The following is a 16177-nucleotide window of genomic DNA, read 5'->3' as shown; positions in this document are numbered from 1 at the left end:
GAGAGTGGGAGTCTGTGACCCATTTCAGCAGCCCCTGGGGGTTAAACTTCGCATGCGGCCTCTTGAAGCTGACAGGGGTCTTTCTCCTTTCAGTTGGGGGTCCAACCAGTGTGCTGTGTATAAACTATGGCGTTTACTGTTGGAGGTGTCTGCAGAGGGCCACAGCAACACCCAGAGACCAAGACGCGTATTCAGCGCCACACACAGGAACCCACAAGCGCATCCTCGTGTGCAGTCACAGTCACACACGCCCACTCACGTGAATACACAGATACAGTGTCTGACACACCGACCAATGTACGTGCCTAACTTCCTCCAGTCATGCTGTGAGACACGCAATCAGTTTTCGGTAATGGATAGTGTTACTTGGAAAGCAGGTTCTGGGCTCACGGCAAGGTAAGTGTTCGCAAGAATCATGTTCTCTGAACCGTGGTGCAATTCAGAAGCCTGCATGATTTCTATCCACTTCTCAGGTGCAGCTGCAGGGCAAGGCTGGCCGTCGGCAAAGACAAGAAGACCTTCGCGTTGTCTGATGACTGGATGTCCTAAGGAGAACTGGAAAAAGTGGGGCGGGCGAACGTTGCTGAGCGTGGCTCTGGATAACTCAGGACGGTAGGCATTCACCCATACTAAAATGTGCCATTGGATATTAGGTTTTCATCAGATGGACCCAGTGGCTGCAAGAGTGGATTGATTGTTGGTCTTGCTGATTGGCCTGAAGACTGTGGATTCCCCAGGCTTTTGGAGTACTTCCGGGTCATGGCTCCTCTGCAGAGCCCCACGGCTTGCCCGTTTGTGTTCTGCAGCGTCCCAGCATGTGCTTGGATCGATGATGACACCCTTGTACGCATTCCTCGGAAAATCTGAACAAAATGAGTGAGAACGCTCTACCGTCTCCTCATCGAAACTGAGGTCCAGCACGTTTCCTCTCTCGGGGGTATGGGACAGTTAGGAGTGAGGGCCGACGTCCCCTGCTGACAGGCATGAAAACACCACTAAGTGCTCCAGCATTGGAGGGACTCCTGTGTGAGGGTCGACCGTGTCTGCCCATAAGCTGGGTCATCTATGAATCACCGGTCCCTGCTAAAAGACCGCTGAGGGAATACGAGGGGGCAGGCTCTCCTGCCAGTCTTCAGAGTCGGAGCGTGTGCTGGTGGAGGCCCAGTGAGCTTGCAGCTTGGAGAGGTGTGTTTTGGGCAGGATCACGCTTTGTGCATGCCGCTTCGGTGGTTGATTCTGGAAGCCAAAATGAGCAAGCTTCCCTGGTGTTCCTCTCTGATGTTGTGTGTGGTGTGGTGAGGTTCCTGAGTGCCCGGTGGGGCTGGAGCAGTGAGCGGGGGTGAGCTGGAGTTGAGCGATGGCAGAATGGGGCCGATGGACTAGGCCTCGGGGCTGCCCCTTTCCGCTCCTCTGCTGAAGCTGCCGGCACACTGTTGGTGCTAAGTGGATCATCGTGGAGTGGGCTGAGAATCGAGTGCAGCATTTAAGCCTGTGTGGTGGCTGGGTCCTGGAGAGAAAGTTAAGGTATCATGAGGACACGTGCTATGTAATGTCGTGGGATGGGCTGTCATCATTGTGTTACAGGCGCTGGCCTCAGCTTCCCGAGGATGTGTCTTGTTCGTGAAGGGCTGGCATCAGCTGCCTATGGAGGGGATGGCTTTGGCAGTTCATGAGGTTGTAGTGAGGTAGGTAACCTGTGTAGAGTTGCGATCCCATTTCCGGAGGAGTGACTCCACACGGGTGTCTTGCGGGACGTAGAGAAGATGGACATGCTGAGGCATCTGTGCCGGCCTCCTTGGGGGTAGGTGAGTTATGTGAACAAGCCCTTTGGTCGTTTTGTTCCTTCTTTTGGGAATGTGCAAAGCGTCCTTCAAACTTCCGTCCCATTAATATGAATAAATTGTATTGATCTTCACACAGAAAGACTGCCACCTTTTTGCCTTTCTGCAGTCCATTGGCCGGGAAGAGATGGGGACACTGTTGCCCTGCCAGGTGCCCTGCCGTGGCCAACCACCTTTCCCTTTCAGGCTTCCAAGTCCCCTCGCATGGCAGAGGTCTTCCATTGAAAGTCTGTCTGTGGTCCTCGGGGACAGTGCCTTTGATCACTGTGAGTTCCTCGGTAGTGTCGCTGTGGCAGTGGAGAATTGCCAGGATGCATGCGGTGCCATGGGCCTCATCAGAGCAGACAGGCTTGCGGTCTGTCTTCCCTGGTGTTCAGTGTCCCCGTGTTCGCATGATGTCTGTGGCTTCAAGTAGGGTTGAGTCGCCCTGCAGGCAGCAGGAGGGCACTTAGGACGAGGCTGTGAAGCGTTTGAGCGTTTCCTCAGTGGTCTGGGCCGCGAAACCTGCCAGTTGGAAGCTTGCCAATACGTGGCCGGGAAGGTGGCCTAATTTCCGCTGTCAGGTCCCAACCTGTGTCATGGTTGCTGAAGACCAACATTTCCCGTTGTGGGCATTCCCACGGGGTCACGGAAAGTGATATGGTCTAGTTGGCGAGAAGAGGCAATTGGGCCGAAGGTCGTTAGCCCCTTGAGTAGTGCCGGGCTGTATCTTGCCTGTAGGCAACTGCAGGTCGGAGGCAGGCCCCCCATGGGAGGTTCCCTTGCTTCTGGGAGCGCTGGGAGTGACCCCAAGGGCACATCAGATGTGCTTGTAGGTGGCAGGGTCTCCAGGTCCACGTAGATGTGACACCCACGGCCGGGAGGCAGGTCTCGTCCAGTCTTTGTGCTTTGGTCAAAAGGCGTGGCTGTGGGAGAGCGGGAGTCTGTGACCCATTTCAGCAGCCCCTGGGGGTTAAACTTCGCATGCGGCCTCTTGAAGCTGACAGGGGTCTTTCTCCTTTCAGTTGGGGGTCCAACCAGGGTGCTGTGCATAAACTATGGCGTTTACTGTTGGAGGTGTCTGCAGAGGGCCACAGCGACACCCAGAGACCAAGACGCGTATTCAGCGCCACACACAGGAACCCACAAGCGCATCCTCGTGCGCAGTCACAGTCACACACGCCCACTCACGTGAATACACAGATACAGTGTCTGACACACCGACCAATGTACGTGCCTAACTTCCTCCAGTCATGCTGTGAGACACGCAATCAGTTTTCGGTAATGGATAGTGTTACTTGGAAAGCAGGTTCTGGGCTCACGGCAAGGTAAGTGTTCGCAAGAATCATGTTCTCTGAACCGTGGTGCAATTCAGAAGTCTGCATGATTTCTGTCCCCTTCTCAGGTGCAGCTGCAGGGCAAGGCTGGCCGTCGGCAAAGACAAGAAGACCTTCGCGTTGTCTGATGACTGGATGTCCTAAGGAGAACTGGAAAAAGTGGGGCGGGCGCACATTGCTGAGCGTGGCTCTGGATAACTCAGGACGGTAGGCATTCACCCATACGAAAATGTGCCATTGGATATTAGGTTTTCATCAGATGGGCCCAGTGGCTGCAAGAGTGGATTGATTGTTGGTCTTGCTGAGTGGCCTGAAGACTGTGGATTCCCCAGGCTTTTGGAGTACCTCCGGGTCATGGCTCCTCTGCAGAGCCCCACGGCCTGCCCGTTTGTGTTCTGCAGCGTCCCAGCATGTGCTTGGATCGATGATGACACCCTTGTATGCATTCCTTGGAAAATCTGAACAAAATGAGTGAGAACGCTCTACCGTCTCCTCATCGAAACTGAGGTCCAGCACGTTTCCTCTCTCGGGGGTATGGGACAGTTAGGAGTGAGGGCCGACGTCCCCTGCTGACAGGCATGCAAACACCACTAAGGGCTCCAGCAGTGGAGGGACTCCTGTGTGAGGGTCGACCGTGTCTGCCCATAAGCTGGGTCATCTATGAGTCCCCGGTCCCTGCTAAAAGACCGCTGAGGGAATACAAGAGGGCAGGCTCTCCTGCTAGTCTTCAGAGTCGGAGCGTGTGCTGGTGGAGGCCCAGTGAGCTTGCAGCTTGGAGAGGTGTGTTTTGGGCAGGATCACGCTTTGTGCATGCCGCTTCGGAGGTTGATTCTGGAAGCCAAAATGAGCAAGCTTCCCTGGTTGGAGCCTGGACTCTCAGGCCAGGCCTGTGGCCCTCTCTGATGTTGTGTGTGGTGTGGTGAGGTTCCTGAGTGCCCGGTGGGGCTGGAGCAGTGAGCGGGGGTGGGCTGGAGTTGAGCGATGGCAGAAGGGGGCCGATGGACTAGGCCTCGGGGCTGCCCCTTTCAGCTCCTCTGCTGAAGCTGCCGGCACACTGTTGGTGCTAAGTGGATCATCGTGGAGTGGGCTGAGAATCGAGTGCAGCATTTAAGCCTGTGTGGTGGCTGGGGGCCTGGAGAGAAAGTTAAGGTATCATGAGGACACGTCCTATGTAATGTCGTGGGATGGGCTGTCATCATTGTGTTGCAGGCGCTGGCCTCAGCTTCCCGAGGATGTGTCTTGTTCGTGAAGGGCTGGCATCAGCTGCCTATGGAGGGGATGGCTTTGGCAGTTCATGAGGTTGTAGTGAGGTAGGTAACCTGTGTAGAGTTGCGATCCCATTTCCGGAGGAGTGACTCCACACGGGTGTCTTGCGGGACGTAGAGAAGATGGACATGCTGAGGCATCTGTGCCGGCCTCCTTGGGGGTAGGTGAGTTATGTGAACAAGCCCTTTGGTCGTTTTGTTCCTTCTTTTGGGAATGTGCAAAGCGATAGTGTTTCTCCAGGAGGGCATGAGGCGGCCGGCCCATGTGGCATGCAGGCCGTTCGAAGAGCCAGAGCTTTATCCGGAGCAGTCCATTGGCCGGGAAGAGATGGGGACACTGTTGCCCTGCCAGGTGCCCTGCCGTGGCCAACCACCTTTCCCTTTCAGGCTTCCAAGTCCCCTCGCATGGCAGAGGTCTTCCATTGAAAGTCTGTCTGTGGTCCTCGGGGACAGTGCCTTTGATCACTGTGAGTTCCTCGGTAGTGTCGCTGTGGCAGTGGAGAATTGCCAGGATGCATGCGGTGCCATGGGCCTCATCAGAGCAGACAGGCTTGCGGTCTGTCTTCCCTGGTGTTCAGTGTCTCTGTGTTCGCATGATGTCTGTGGCTTCAAGTAGGGTTGAGTCGCCCTGCAGGCAGCAGGAGGGCACTTAGGACGAGGCTGTGAAGCGTTTGAGCGTTTCCTCAGTGGTCTGGGCCGCGAAACCTGCCAGTTGGAAGCTTGCCGATACGTGGCCGGGAAGGTGGCCTAATTTCCGCTGTCAGGTCCCAACCTGTGTCATGGTTGCTGAAGCCCAACACTTCCCGTTGTGGGCATTCCCACGGGGTCACGGAAAGTGATATGGTCTAGTTGGCGAGAAGAGGCAATTGGACCGAAGTTCGTTAGCCCCTTGAGTAGTGCCGGGCTGCATCTTGCCTGTAGGCAACTGCAGGTCGGAGGCAGGCCCCCCATGGGAGGTTCCCTTGCTTCTGGGAGCGCTGGGAGTGACCCCAAGGGCACATCAGATGTGCTTGTAGGTGGCAGGGTCTCCAGGTCCACGTAGATGTGACACCCACGGCCGGGAGGCAGGTCTCGTCCAGTCTTTGTGCTTTGGTCAGAAGGCGTGGCTGTGGGAGAGCGGGAGTCTGTGACCCATTTCAGCAGCCCCTGGGGGTTAAACTTCACATGCGGCCTCTTGAAGCTGACAGGGGTCTTTCTCCTTTCAGTTGGGGGTCCAACCAGGGTGCTATGTATAAACAATGGAATTTACTGTTGGAGGTGTCTGCAGAGGGCCACAGCGACACCCAGAGACCAAGACGCGTATTCAGCGCCACACACAGGAACCCACAAGCGCATCCTCGTGCGCAGTCACAGTCACACACGCCCACTCACGTGAATACACAGATACAGTGTCTGACACACCGACCAATGTACGTGCCTAACTTCCTCCAGTCATGCTGTGAGACACGCAATCAGTTTTCGGTAATGGATAGTGTTACTTGGAAAGCAGGTTCTGGGCTCACGGCAAGGTAAGTGTTCGCAAGAATCATGTTCTCTGAACCGTGGTGCAATTCAGAAGCCTGCATGATTTCTGTCCACTTCTCAGGTGCAGCTGCAGGGCAAGGCTGGCCGTCGGCAAAGACAAGAAGACCTTCGCGTTGTCTGATGACTGGATGTCCTAAGGAGAACTGGAAAAAGTGGGGCGGGCGCACATTGCTGAGCGTGGCTCTGGATAACTCAGGACGGTAGGCATTCACCCATACGAAAATGTGCCATTGGATATTAGGTTTTCATCAGATGGGCCCAGTGGCTGCAAGAGTGGATTGATTGTTGGTCTTGCTGAGTGGCCTGAAGACTGTGGATTCCCCAGGCTTTTGGAGTACTTCTGGGTCATGGCTCCTCTGCAGAGCCCCACGGCCTGCCCGTTTGTGTTCTGCAGCATCCCAGCATGTGCTTGGATCGATGATGACACCCTTGTACGCATTCCTTGGAAAATCTGAACAAAATGAGTGAGAACGCTCTACCGTCTCCTCATCGAAACTGAGGTCCAGCACGTTTCCTCTCTCGGGGGTATGGGACAGTTAGGAGTGAGGGCCGACGTCCCCTGCTGACAGGCATGCAAACACCACTAAGGGCTCCAGCATTGGAGGTACTCCTGTGTGAGGGTCGACCTTGTCTGCACATAAGCCGGGTCATCTATGAGTCCCCGGTCCCTGCTGAAAGACCGCTGAGGGAATACAAGAGGGCAGGCTCTCCTGCTAGTCTTCAGAGTCGGAGCGTGTGCTGGTGGAGGCCCAGTGAGCTTGCAGCTTGGAGAGGTGTGTTTTGAGCAGGATCACGCTTTGTGCATGCCGCTTCGGAGGTTGATTCTGGAAGCCAAAATGAGCAAGCTTCCCTGGTTGGCGCCTGGAGCCTCAGGCCAGGCCTGTGGCCCTCTCTGATGTTGTGTGTGGTGTGGTGAGGTTCCTGAGTGCCCGGTGGGGCTGGAGCAGTGAGCGGGGGAGGGCTGGAGTTGAGCGATGGCAGAATGGGGCCGATGGACTAGGCCTCGGGGCTGCCCCTTTCAGCTCCTCTGCTGAAGCTGCCGGCACACTGTTGGTGCTAAGTGGATCATCGTGGAGTGGGCTGAGAATCGAGTGCAGCATTTAAGCCTGTGTGGTGGCTGGGGGCCTGGAGAGAAAGTTAAGGTATCATGAGGACACGTGCTATGTAATGTCGTGGGATGGGCTGTCATCATTGTGTTACAGGCGCTGGCCTCAGCTTCCCGAGGATGTGTCTTGTTCGTGAAGGGCTGGCATCAGCTGCCTATGGAGGGGATGGCTTTGGCAGTTCATGAGGTTTTAGTGAGGTAGGTAACCTGTGTAGAGTTGCGATCCCATTTCCGGAGGAGTGACTCCACACGGGTGTCTTGCGGGACGTAGAGAAGATGGACATGCTGAGGCATCTGTGCCGGCCTCCTTGGGGGTAGGTGAGTTATGGGAACAAGCCCTTTGGTCGTTTTGTTCCTTCTTTTGGGAATGTGCAAAGCGATAGTGTTTCTCCAGGAGGGCATGACGCGGCCGGCCCATGTGGCATGCAGGCCGTTCGAAGAGCCAGAGCTTTATCCGGAGCAGTCCATTGGCCGGGAAGAGATGGGGACACTGTTGCCCTGCCAGGTGCCCTGCCGTGGCCAACCACCTTTCCCTTTCAGGCTTCCAAGTCCCCTCGCATGGCAGAGGTCTTCCATTGAAAGTCTGTCTGTGGTCCTCGGGGACAGTGCCTTTGATCACTGTGAGTTCCTCGGTAGTGTCGCTGTGGCAGTGGAGAATTGCCAGGATGCATGCGGTGCCGTGGGCCTCATCAGAGCAGACAGGCTTGCGGTCTGTCTTCCCTGGTGTTCAGTGTCCCCGTGTTCGCATGATGTCTGTGGCTTCAAGTAGGGTTGAGTCGCCCTGCAGGCAGCAGGAGGGCACTTAGGACGAGGCTGTGAAGCGTTTGAGCGTTTCCTCAGTGGTCTGGGCCGCGAAACCTGCCAGTTGGAAGCTTGCCGATACGTGGCCGGGAAGGTGGCCTAATTTCCGCTGTCAGGTCCCAACCTGTGTCATGGTTGCTGAAGCCCAACACTTCCCGTTGTGGGCATTCCCACGGGGTCACGGAAAGTGATATGGTCTAGTTGGCGAGAAGAGGCACTTGGGCCGAAGGTCGTTAGCCCCTTGAGTAGTGCCGGGCTGCATCTTGCCTGTAGGCAACTGCAGGTCGGAGGCAGGCCCCCCATGGGAGGTTCCCTTGCTTCTGGGAGCGCTGGGAGTGACCCCAAGGGCACATCAGATGTGCTTGTAGGTAGCAGGGTCTCCAGGTCCACGTAGATGTGACACCCACGGCCGGGAGGCAGGTCTCGTCCAGTCTTTGTGCTTTGGTCAGAAGGCGTGGCTGTGGGAGAGTGGGAGTCTGTGACCCATTTCAGCAGCCCCTGGGGGTTAAACTTCGCATGCGGCCTCTTGAAGCTGACAGGGGTCTTTCTCCTTTCAGTTGGGGGTCCAACCAGTGTGCTGTGTATAAACTATGGCGTTTACTGTTGGAGGTGTCTGCAGAGGGCCACAGCAACACCCAGAGACCAAGACGCGTATTCAGCGCCACACACAGGAACCCACAAGCGCATCCTCGTGTGCAGTCACAGTCACACACGCCCACTCACGTGAATACACAGATACAGTGTCTGACACACCGACCAATGTACGTGCCTAACTTCCTCCAGTCATGCTGTGAGACACGCAATCAGTTTTCGGTAATGGATAGTGTTACTTGGAAAGCAGGTTCTGGGCTCACGGCAAGGTAAGTGTTCGCAAGAATCATGTTCTCTGAACCGTGGTGCAATTCAGAAGCCTGCATGATTTCTATCCACTTCTCAGGTGCAGCTGCAGGGCAAGGCTGGCCGTCGGCAAAGACAAGAAGACCTTCGCGTTGTCTGATGACTGGATGTCCTAAGGAGAACTGGAAAAAGTGGGGCGGGCGAACGTTGCTGAGCGTGGCTCTGGATAACTCAGGACGGTAGGCATTCACCCATACTAAAATGTGCCATTGGATATTAGGTTTTCATCAGATGGACCCAGTGGCTGCAAGAGTGGATTGATTGTTGGTCTTGCTGATTGGCCTGAAGACTGTGGATTCCCCAGGCTTTTGGAGTACTTCTGGGTCATGGCTCCTCTGCAGAGCCCCACGGCCTGCCCGTTTGTGTTCTGCAGCATCCCAGCATGTGCTTGGATCGATGATGACACCCTTGTACGCATTCCTTGGAAAATCTGAACAAAATGAGTGAGAACGCTCTACCGTCTCCTCATCGAAACTGAGGTCCAGCACGTTTCCTCTCTCGGGGGTATGGGACAGTTAGGAGTGAGGGCCGACGTCCCCTGCTGACAGGCATGCAAACACCACTAAGGGCTCCAGCATTGGAGGTACTCCTGTGTGAGGGTCGACCTTGTCTGCACATAAGCCGGGTCATCTATGAGTCCCCGGTCCCTGCTGAAAGACCGCTGAGGGAATACAAGAGGGCAGGCTCTCCTGCTAGTCTTCAGAGTCGGAGCGTGTGCTGGTGGAGGCCCAGTGAGCTTGCAGCTTGGAGAGGTGTGTTTTGAGCAGGATCACGCTTTGTGCATGCCGCTTCGGAGGTTGATTCTGGAAGCCAAAATGAGCAAGCTTCCCTGGTTGGCGCCTGGAGCCTCAGGCCAGGCCTGTGGCCCTCTCTGATGTTGTGTGTGGTGTGGTGAGGTTCCTGAGTGCCCGGTGGGGCTGGAGCAGTGAGCGGGGGAGGGCTGGAGTTGAGCGATGGCAGAATGGGGCCGATGGACTAGGCCTCGGGGCTGCCCCTTTCAGCTCCTCTGCTGAAGCTGCCGGCACACTGTTGGTGCTAAGTGGATCATCGTGGAGTGGGCTGAGAATCGAGTGCAGCATTTAAGCCTGTGTGGTGGCTGGGGGCCTGGAGAGAAAGTTAAGGTATCATGAGGACACGTGCTATGTAATGTCGTGGGATGGGCTGTCATCATTGTGTTACAGGCGCTGGCCTCAGCTTCCCGAGGATGTGTCTTGTTCGTGAAGGGCTGGCATCAGCTGCCTATGGAGGGGATGGCTTTGGCAGTTCATGAGGTTTTAGTGAGGTAGGTAACCTGTGTAGAGTTGCGATCCCATTTCCGGAGGAGTGACTCCACACGGGTGTCTTGCGGGACGTAGAGAAGATGGACATGCTGAGGCATCTGTGCCGGCCTCCTTGGGGGTAGGTGAGTTATGGGAACAAGCCCTTTGGTCGTTTTGTTCCTTCTTTTGGGAATGTGCAAAGCGATAGTGTTTCTCCAGGAGGGCATGACGCGGCCGGCCCATGTGGCATGCAGGCCGTTCGAAGAGCCAGAGCTTTATCCGGAGCAGTCCATTGGCCGGGAAGAGATGGGGACACTGTTGCCCTGCCAGGTGCCCTGCCGTGGCCAACCACCTTTCCCTTTCAGGCTTCCAAGTCCCCTCGCATGGCAGAGGTCTTCCATTGAAAGTCTGTCTGTGGTCCTCGGGGACAGTGCCTTTGATCACTGTGAGTTCCTCGGTAGTGTCGCTGTGGCAGTGGAGAATTGCCAGGATGCATGCGGTGCCGTGGGCCTCATCAGAGCAGACAGGCTTGCGGTCTGTCTTCCCTGGTGTTCAGTGTCCCCGTGTTCGCATGATGTCTGTGGCTTCAAGTAGGGTTGAGTCGCCCTGCAGGCAGCAGGAGGGCACTTAGGACGAGGCTGTGAAGCGTTTGAGCGTTTCCTCAGTGGTCTGGGCCGCGAAACCTGCCAGTTGGAAGCTTGCCGATACGTGGCCGGGAAGGTGGCCTAATTTCCGCTGTCAGGTCCCAACCTGTGTCATGGTTGCTGAAGCCCAACACTTCCCGTTGTGGGCATTCCCACGGGGTCACGGAAAGTGATATGGTCTAGTTGGCGAGAAGAGGCACTTGGGCCGAAGGTCGTTAGCCCCTTGAGTAGTGCCGGGCTGCATCTTGCCTGTAGGCAACTGCAGGTCGGAGGCAGGCCCCCCATGGGAGGTTCCCTTGCTTCTGGGAGCGCTGGGAGTGACCCCAAGGGCACATCAGATGTGCTTGTAGGTAGCAGGGTCTCCAGGTCCACGTAGATGTGACACCCACGGCCGGGAGGCAGGTCTCGTCCAGTCTTTGTGCTTTGGTCAGAAGGCGTGGCTGTGGGAGAGTGGGAGTCTGTGACCCATTTCAGCAGCCCCTGGGGGTTAAACTTCGCATGCGGCCTCTTGAAGCTGACAGGGGTCTTTCTCCTTTCAGTTGGGGGTCCAACCAGTGTGCTGTGTATAAACTATGGCGTTTACTGTTGGAGGTGTCTGCAGAGGGCCACAGCAACACCCAGAGACCAAGACGCGTATTCAGCGCCACACACAGGAACCCACAAGCGCATCCTCGTGTGCAGTCACAGTCACACACGCCCACTCACGTGAATACACAGATACAGTGTCTGACACACCGACCAATGTACGTGCCTAACTTCCTCCAGTCATGCTGTGAGACACGCAATCAGTTTTCGGTAATGGATAGTGTTACTTGGAAAGCAGGTTCTGGGCTCACGGCAAGGTAAGTGTTCGCAAGAATCATGTTCTCTGAACCGTGGTGCAATTCAGAAGCCTGCATGATTTCTATCCACTTCTCAGGTGCAGCTGCAGGGCAAGGCTGGCCGTCGGCAAAGACAAGAAGACCTTCGCGTTGTCTGATGACTGGATGTCCTAAGGAGAACTGGAAAAAGTGGGGCGGGCGAACGTTGCTGAGCGTGGCTCTGGATAACTCAGGACGGTAGGCATTCACCCATACTAAAATGTGCCATTGGATATTAGGTTTTCATCAGATGGACCCAGTGGCTGCAAGAGTGGATTGATTGTTGGTCTTGCTGATTGGCCTGAAGACTGTGGATTCCCCAGGCTTTTGGAGTACTTCCGGGTCATGGCTCCTCTGCAGAGCCCCACGGCTTGCCCGTTTGTGTTCTGCAGCGTCCCAGCATGTGCTTGGATCGATGATGACACCCTTGTACGCATTCCTCGGAAAATCTGAACAAAATGAGTGAGAACGCTCTACCGTCTCCTCATCGAAACTGAGGTCCAGCACGTTTCCTCTCTCGGGGGTATGGGACAGTTAGGAGTGAGGGCCGACGTCCCCTGCTGACAGGCATGAAAACACCACTAAGTGCTCCAGCATTGGAGGGACTCCTGTGTGAGGGTCGACCGTGTCTGCCCATAAGCTGGGTCATCTATGAATCACCGGTCCCTGCTAAAAGACCGCTGAGGGAATACGAGGGGGCAGGCTCTCCTGCCAGTCTTCAGAGTCGGAGCGTGTGCTGGTGGAGGCCCAGTGAGCTTGCAGCTTGGAGAGGTGTGTTTTGGGCAGGATCACGCTTTGTGCATGCCGCTTCGGTGGTTGATTCTGGAAGCCAAAATGAGCAAGCTTCCCTGGTGTTCCTCTCTGATGTTGTGTGTGGTGTGGTGAGGTTCCTGAGTGCCCGGTGGGGCTGGAGCAGTGAGCGGGGGTGAGCTGGAGTTGAGCGATGGCAGAATGGGGCCGATGGACTAGGCCTCGGGGCTGCCCCTTTCAGCTCCTCTGCTGAAGCTGCCGGCACACTGTTGGTGCTAAGTGGATCATCGTGGAGTGGGCTGAGAATCGAGTGCAGCATTTAAGCCTGTGTGGTGGCTGGGTCCTGGAGAGAAAGTTAAGGTATCATGAGGACACGTGCTATGTAATGTCGTGGGATGGGCTGTCATCATTGTGTTACAGGCGCTGGCCTCAGCTTCCCGAGGATGTGTCTTGTTCGTGAAGGGCTGGCATCAGCTGCCTATGGAGGGGATGGCTTTGGCAGTTCATGAGGTTGTAGTGAGGTAGGTAACCTGTGTAGAGTTGCGATCCCATTTCCGGAGGAGTGACTCCACACGGGTGTCTTGCGGGACGTAGAGAAGATGGACATGCTGAGGCATCTGTGCCGGCCTCCTTGGGGGTAGGTGAGTTATGTGAACAAGCCCTTTGGTCGTTTTGTTCCTTCTTTTGGGAATGTGCAAAGCGATAGTGTTTCTCCCGGAGGGCATGACGCGGCCGGCCCATGTGGCATGCAGGCCGTTCGAAGAGCCAGAGCTTTATCCGGAGCAGTCCATTGGCCGGGAAGAGATGGGGACACTGTTGCCCTGCCAGGTGCCCTGCCGTGGCCAACCACCTTTCCCTTTCAGGCTTCCAAGTCCCCTCGCATGGCAGAGGTCTTCCATTGAAAGTCTGTCTGTGGTCCTCGGGGACAGTGCCTTTGATCACTGTGAGTTCCTCGGTAGTGTCGCTGTGGCAGTGGAGAATTGCCAGGATGCATGCGGTGCCATGGGCCTCATCAGAGCAGACAGGCTTGCGGTCTGTCTTCCCTGGTGTTCAGTGTCCCCGTGTTCGCATGATGTCTGTGGCTTCAAGTAGGGTTGAGTCGCCCTGCAGGCAGCAGGAGGGCACTTAGGACGAGGCTGTGAAGCGTTTGAGCGTTTCCTCAGTGGTCTGGGCCGCGAAACCTGCCAGTTGGAAGCTTGCCAATACGTGGCCGGGAAGGTGGCCTAATTTCCGCTGTCAGGTCCCAACCTGTGTCATGGTTGCTGAAGACCAACATTTCCCGTTGTGGGCATTCCCACGGGGTCACGGAAAGTGATATGGTCTAGTTGGCGAGAAGAGGCAATTGGGCCGAAGGTCGTTAGCCCCTTGAGTAGTGCCGGGCTGTATCTTGCCTGTAGGCAACTGCAGGTCGGAGGCAGGCCCCCCATGGGAGGTTCCCTTGCTTCTGGGAGCGCTGGGAGTGACCCCAAGGGCACATCAGATGTGCTTGTAGGTGGCAGGGTCTCCAGGTCCACGTAGATGTGACACCCACGGCCGGGAGGCAGGTCTCGTCCAGTCTTTGTGCTTTGGTCAAAAGGCGTGGCTGTGGGAGAGCGGGAGTCTGTGACCCATTTCAGCAGCCCCTGGGGGTTAAACTTCGCATGCGGCCTCTTGAAGCTGACAGGGGTCTTTCTCCTTTCAGTTGGGGGTCCAACCAGGGTGCTGTGCATAAACTATGGCGTTTACTGTTGGAGGTGTCTGCAGAGGGCCACAGCGACACCCAGAGACCAAGACGCGTATTCAGCGCCACACACAGGAACCCACAAGCGCATCCTCGTGCGCAGTCACAGTCACACACGCCCACTCACGTGAATACACAGATACAGTGTCTGACACACCGACCAATGTACGTGCCTAACTTCCTCCAGTCATGCTGTGAGACACACAATCAGTTTTCGGTAATGGATAGTGTTACTTGGAAAGCAGGTTCTGGGCTCACGGCAAGGTAAGTGTTCGCAAGAATCATGTTCTCTGAACCGTGGTGCAATTCAGAAGTCTGCATGATTTCTGTCCCCTTCTCAGGTGCAGCTGCAGGGCAAGGCTGGCCGTCGGCAAAGACAAGAAGACCTTCGCGTTGTCTGATGACTGGATGTCCTAAGGAGAACTGGAAAAAGTGGGGCGGGCGCACATTGCTGAGCGTGGCTCTGGATAACTCAGGACGGTAGGCATTCACCCATAGGAAAATGTGCCATTGGATATTAGGTTTTCATCAGATGGGCCCAGTGGCTGCAAGAGTGGATTGATTGTTGGTCTTGCTGAGTGGCCTGAAGACTGTGGATTCCCCAGGCTTTTGGAGTACCTCCGGGTCATGGCTCCTCTGCAGAGCCCCACGGCCTGCCCGTTTGTGTTCTGCAGCGTCCCAGCATGTGCTTGGATCGATGATGACACCCTTGTATGCATTCCTTGGAAAATCTGAACAAAATGAGTGAGAACGCTCTACCGTCTCCTCATCGAAACTGAGGTCCAGCACGTTTCCTCTCTCGGGGGTATGGGACAGTTAGGAGTGAGGGCCGACGTCCCCTGCTGACAGGCATGCAAACACCACTAAGGGCTCCAGCAGTGGAGGGACTCCTGTGTGAGGGTCGACCGTGTCTGCCCATAAGCTGGGTCATCTATGAGTCCCCGGTCCCTGCTAAAAGACCGCTGAGGGAATACAAGAGGGCAGGCTCTCCTGCTAGTCTTCAGAGTCGGAGCGTGTGCTGGTGGAGGCCCAGTGAGCTTGCAGCTTGGAGAGGTGTGTTTTGGGCAGGATCACGCTTTGTGCATGCCGCTTCGGAGGTTGATTCTGGAAGCCAAAATGAGCAAGCTTCCCTGGTTGGAGCCTGGACTCTCAGGCCAGGCCTGTGGCCCTCTCTGATGTTGTGTGTGGTGTGGTGAGGTTCCTGAGTGCCCGGTGGGGCTGGAGCAGTGAGCGGGGGTGGGCTGGAGTTGAGCGATGGCAGAAGGGGGCCGATGGACTAGGCCTCGGGGCTGCCCCTTTCAGCTCCTCTGCTAAAGCTGCCGGCACACTGTTGGTGCTAAGTGGATCATCGTGGAGTGGGCTGAGAATCGAGTGCAGCATTTAAGCCTGTGTGGTGGCTGGGGGCCTGGAGAGAAAGTTAAGGTATCATGAGGACACGTCCTATGTAATGTCGTGGGATGGGCTGTCATCATTGTGTTGCAGGCGCTGGCCTCAGCTTCCCGAGGATGTGTCTTGTTCGTGAAGGGCTGGCATCAGCTGCCTATGGAGGGGATGGCTTTGGCAGTTCATGAGGTTGTAGTGAGGTAGGTAACCTGTGTAGAGTTGCGATCCCATTTCCGGAGGAGTGACTCCACACGGGTGTCTTGCGGGACGTAGAGAAGATGGACATGCTGAGGCATCTGTGCCGGCCTCCTTGGGGGTAGGTGAGTTATGGGAACAAGCCCTTTGGTCGTTTTGTTCCTTCTTTTGGGAATGTGCAAAGCGATAGTGTTTCTCCCGGAGGGCATGACGCGGCCGGCCCATGTGGCATGCAGGCCGTTCGAAGAGCCAGAGCTTTATCCGGAGCAGTCCATTGGCCGGGAAGAGATGGGGACACTGTTGCCCTGCCAGGTGCCCTGCCGTGGCCAACCACCTTTCCCTTTCAGGCTTCCAAGTCCCCTCGCATGGCAGAGGTCTTCCATTGAAAGTCTGTCTGTGGTCCTCGGGGACAGTGCCTTTGATCACTGTGAGTTCCTCGGTAGTGTCGCTGTGGCAGTGGAGAATTGCCAGGATGCATGCGGTGCCGTGGGCCTCATCAGAGCAGACAGGCTTGCGGTCTGTCTTCCCTGGTGTTCAGTGTCCCCGTGTTCGCATGATGTCTGTGGCTTCAAGTAGGGTTGAGTCGCCCTGCAGGCAGCAGGAGGGCACTTAGGACG

The 16177-nt window shown here is 56.1% G+C and overlaps 6 non-coding genes across 6 annotated transcripts; all 6 read left to right on the top strand.

The window, feature by feature from the left end:
- The first annotated feature begins 823 nt into the window (after nt 1–823).
- LOC133086556 (small nucleolar RNA SNORD116) lies at nt 824–916 on the top strand. The gene has a single exon (XR_009700308.1). It is a non-coding gene; the product is annotated as a small nucleolar RNA SNORD116 (small nucleolar RNA).
- A 2659-nt stretch (nt 917–3575) lies between these two features.
- LOC133086293 (small nucleolar RNA SNORD116) lies at nt 3576–3668 on the top strand. Its single transcript, XR_009700052.1, has one exon. It is a non-coding gene; the product is annotated as a small nucleolar RNA SNORD116 (small nucleolar RNA).
- A 2689-nt stretch (nt 3669–6357) lies between these two features.
- LOC133086475 (small nucleolar RNA SNORD116) lies at nt 6358–6450 on the top strand. The gene has a single exon (XR_009700230.1). It is a non-coding gene; the product is annotated as a small nucleolar RNA SNORD116 (small nucleolar RNA).
- Nucleotides 6451–9139: 2689 nt separating this feature from the next.
- On the top strand, nt 9140–9232 carry LOC133086474 (small nucleolar RNA SNORD116). The gene has a single exon (XR_009700229.1). It is a non-coding gene; the product is annotated as a small nucleolar RNA SNORD116 (small nucleolar RNA).
- A 2689-nt stretch (nt 9233–11921) lies between these two features.
- Nucleotides 11922–12014, top strand: LOC133086555 (small nucleolar RNA SNORD116). Its single transcript, XR_009700307.1, has one exon. It is a non-coding gene; the product is annotated as a small nucleolar RNA SNORD116 (small nucleolar RNA).
- A 2659-nt stretch (nt 12015–14673) lies between these two features.
- Nucleotides 14674–14766, top strand: LOC133086292 (small nucleolar RNA SNORD116). Its single transcript, XR_009700051.1, has one exon. It is a non-coding gene; the product is annotated as a small nucleolar RNA SNORD116 (small nucleolar RNA).
- Nucleotides 14767–16177: the final 1411 nt, after the last annotated feature.

The sequence above is a fragment of the Eubalaena glacialis genome, chromosome 2, assembly GCF_028564815.1.
Source record: "Eubalaena glacialis isolate mEubGla1 chromosome 2, mEubGla1.1.hap2.+ XY, whole genome shotgun sequence".
Classification (NCBI taxonomy): domain Eukaryota; kingdom Metazoa; phylum Chordata; class Mammalia; order Artiodactyla; family Balaenidae; genus Eubalaena; species Eubalaena glacialis.
This window is presented reverse-complemented; position numbering and strand designations above follow the sequence as displayed.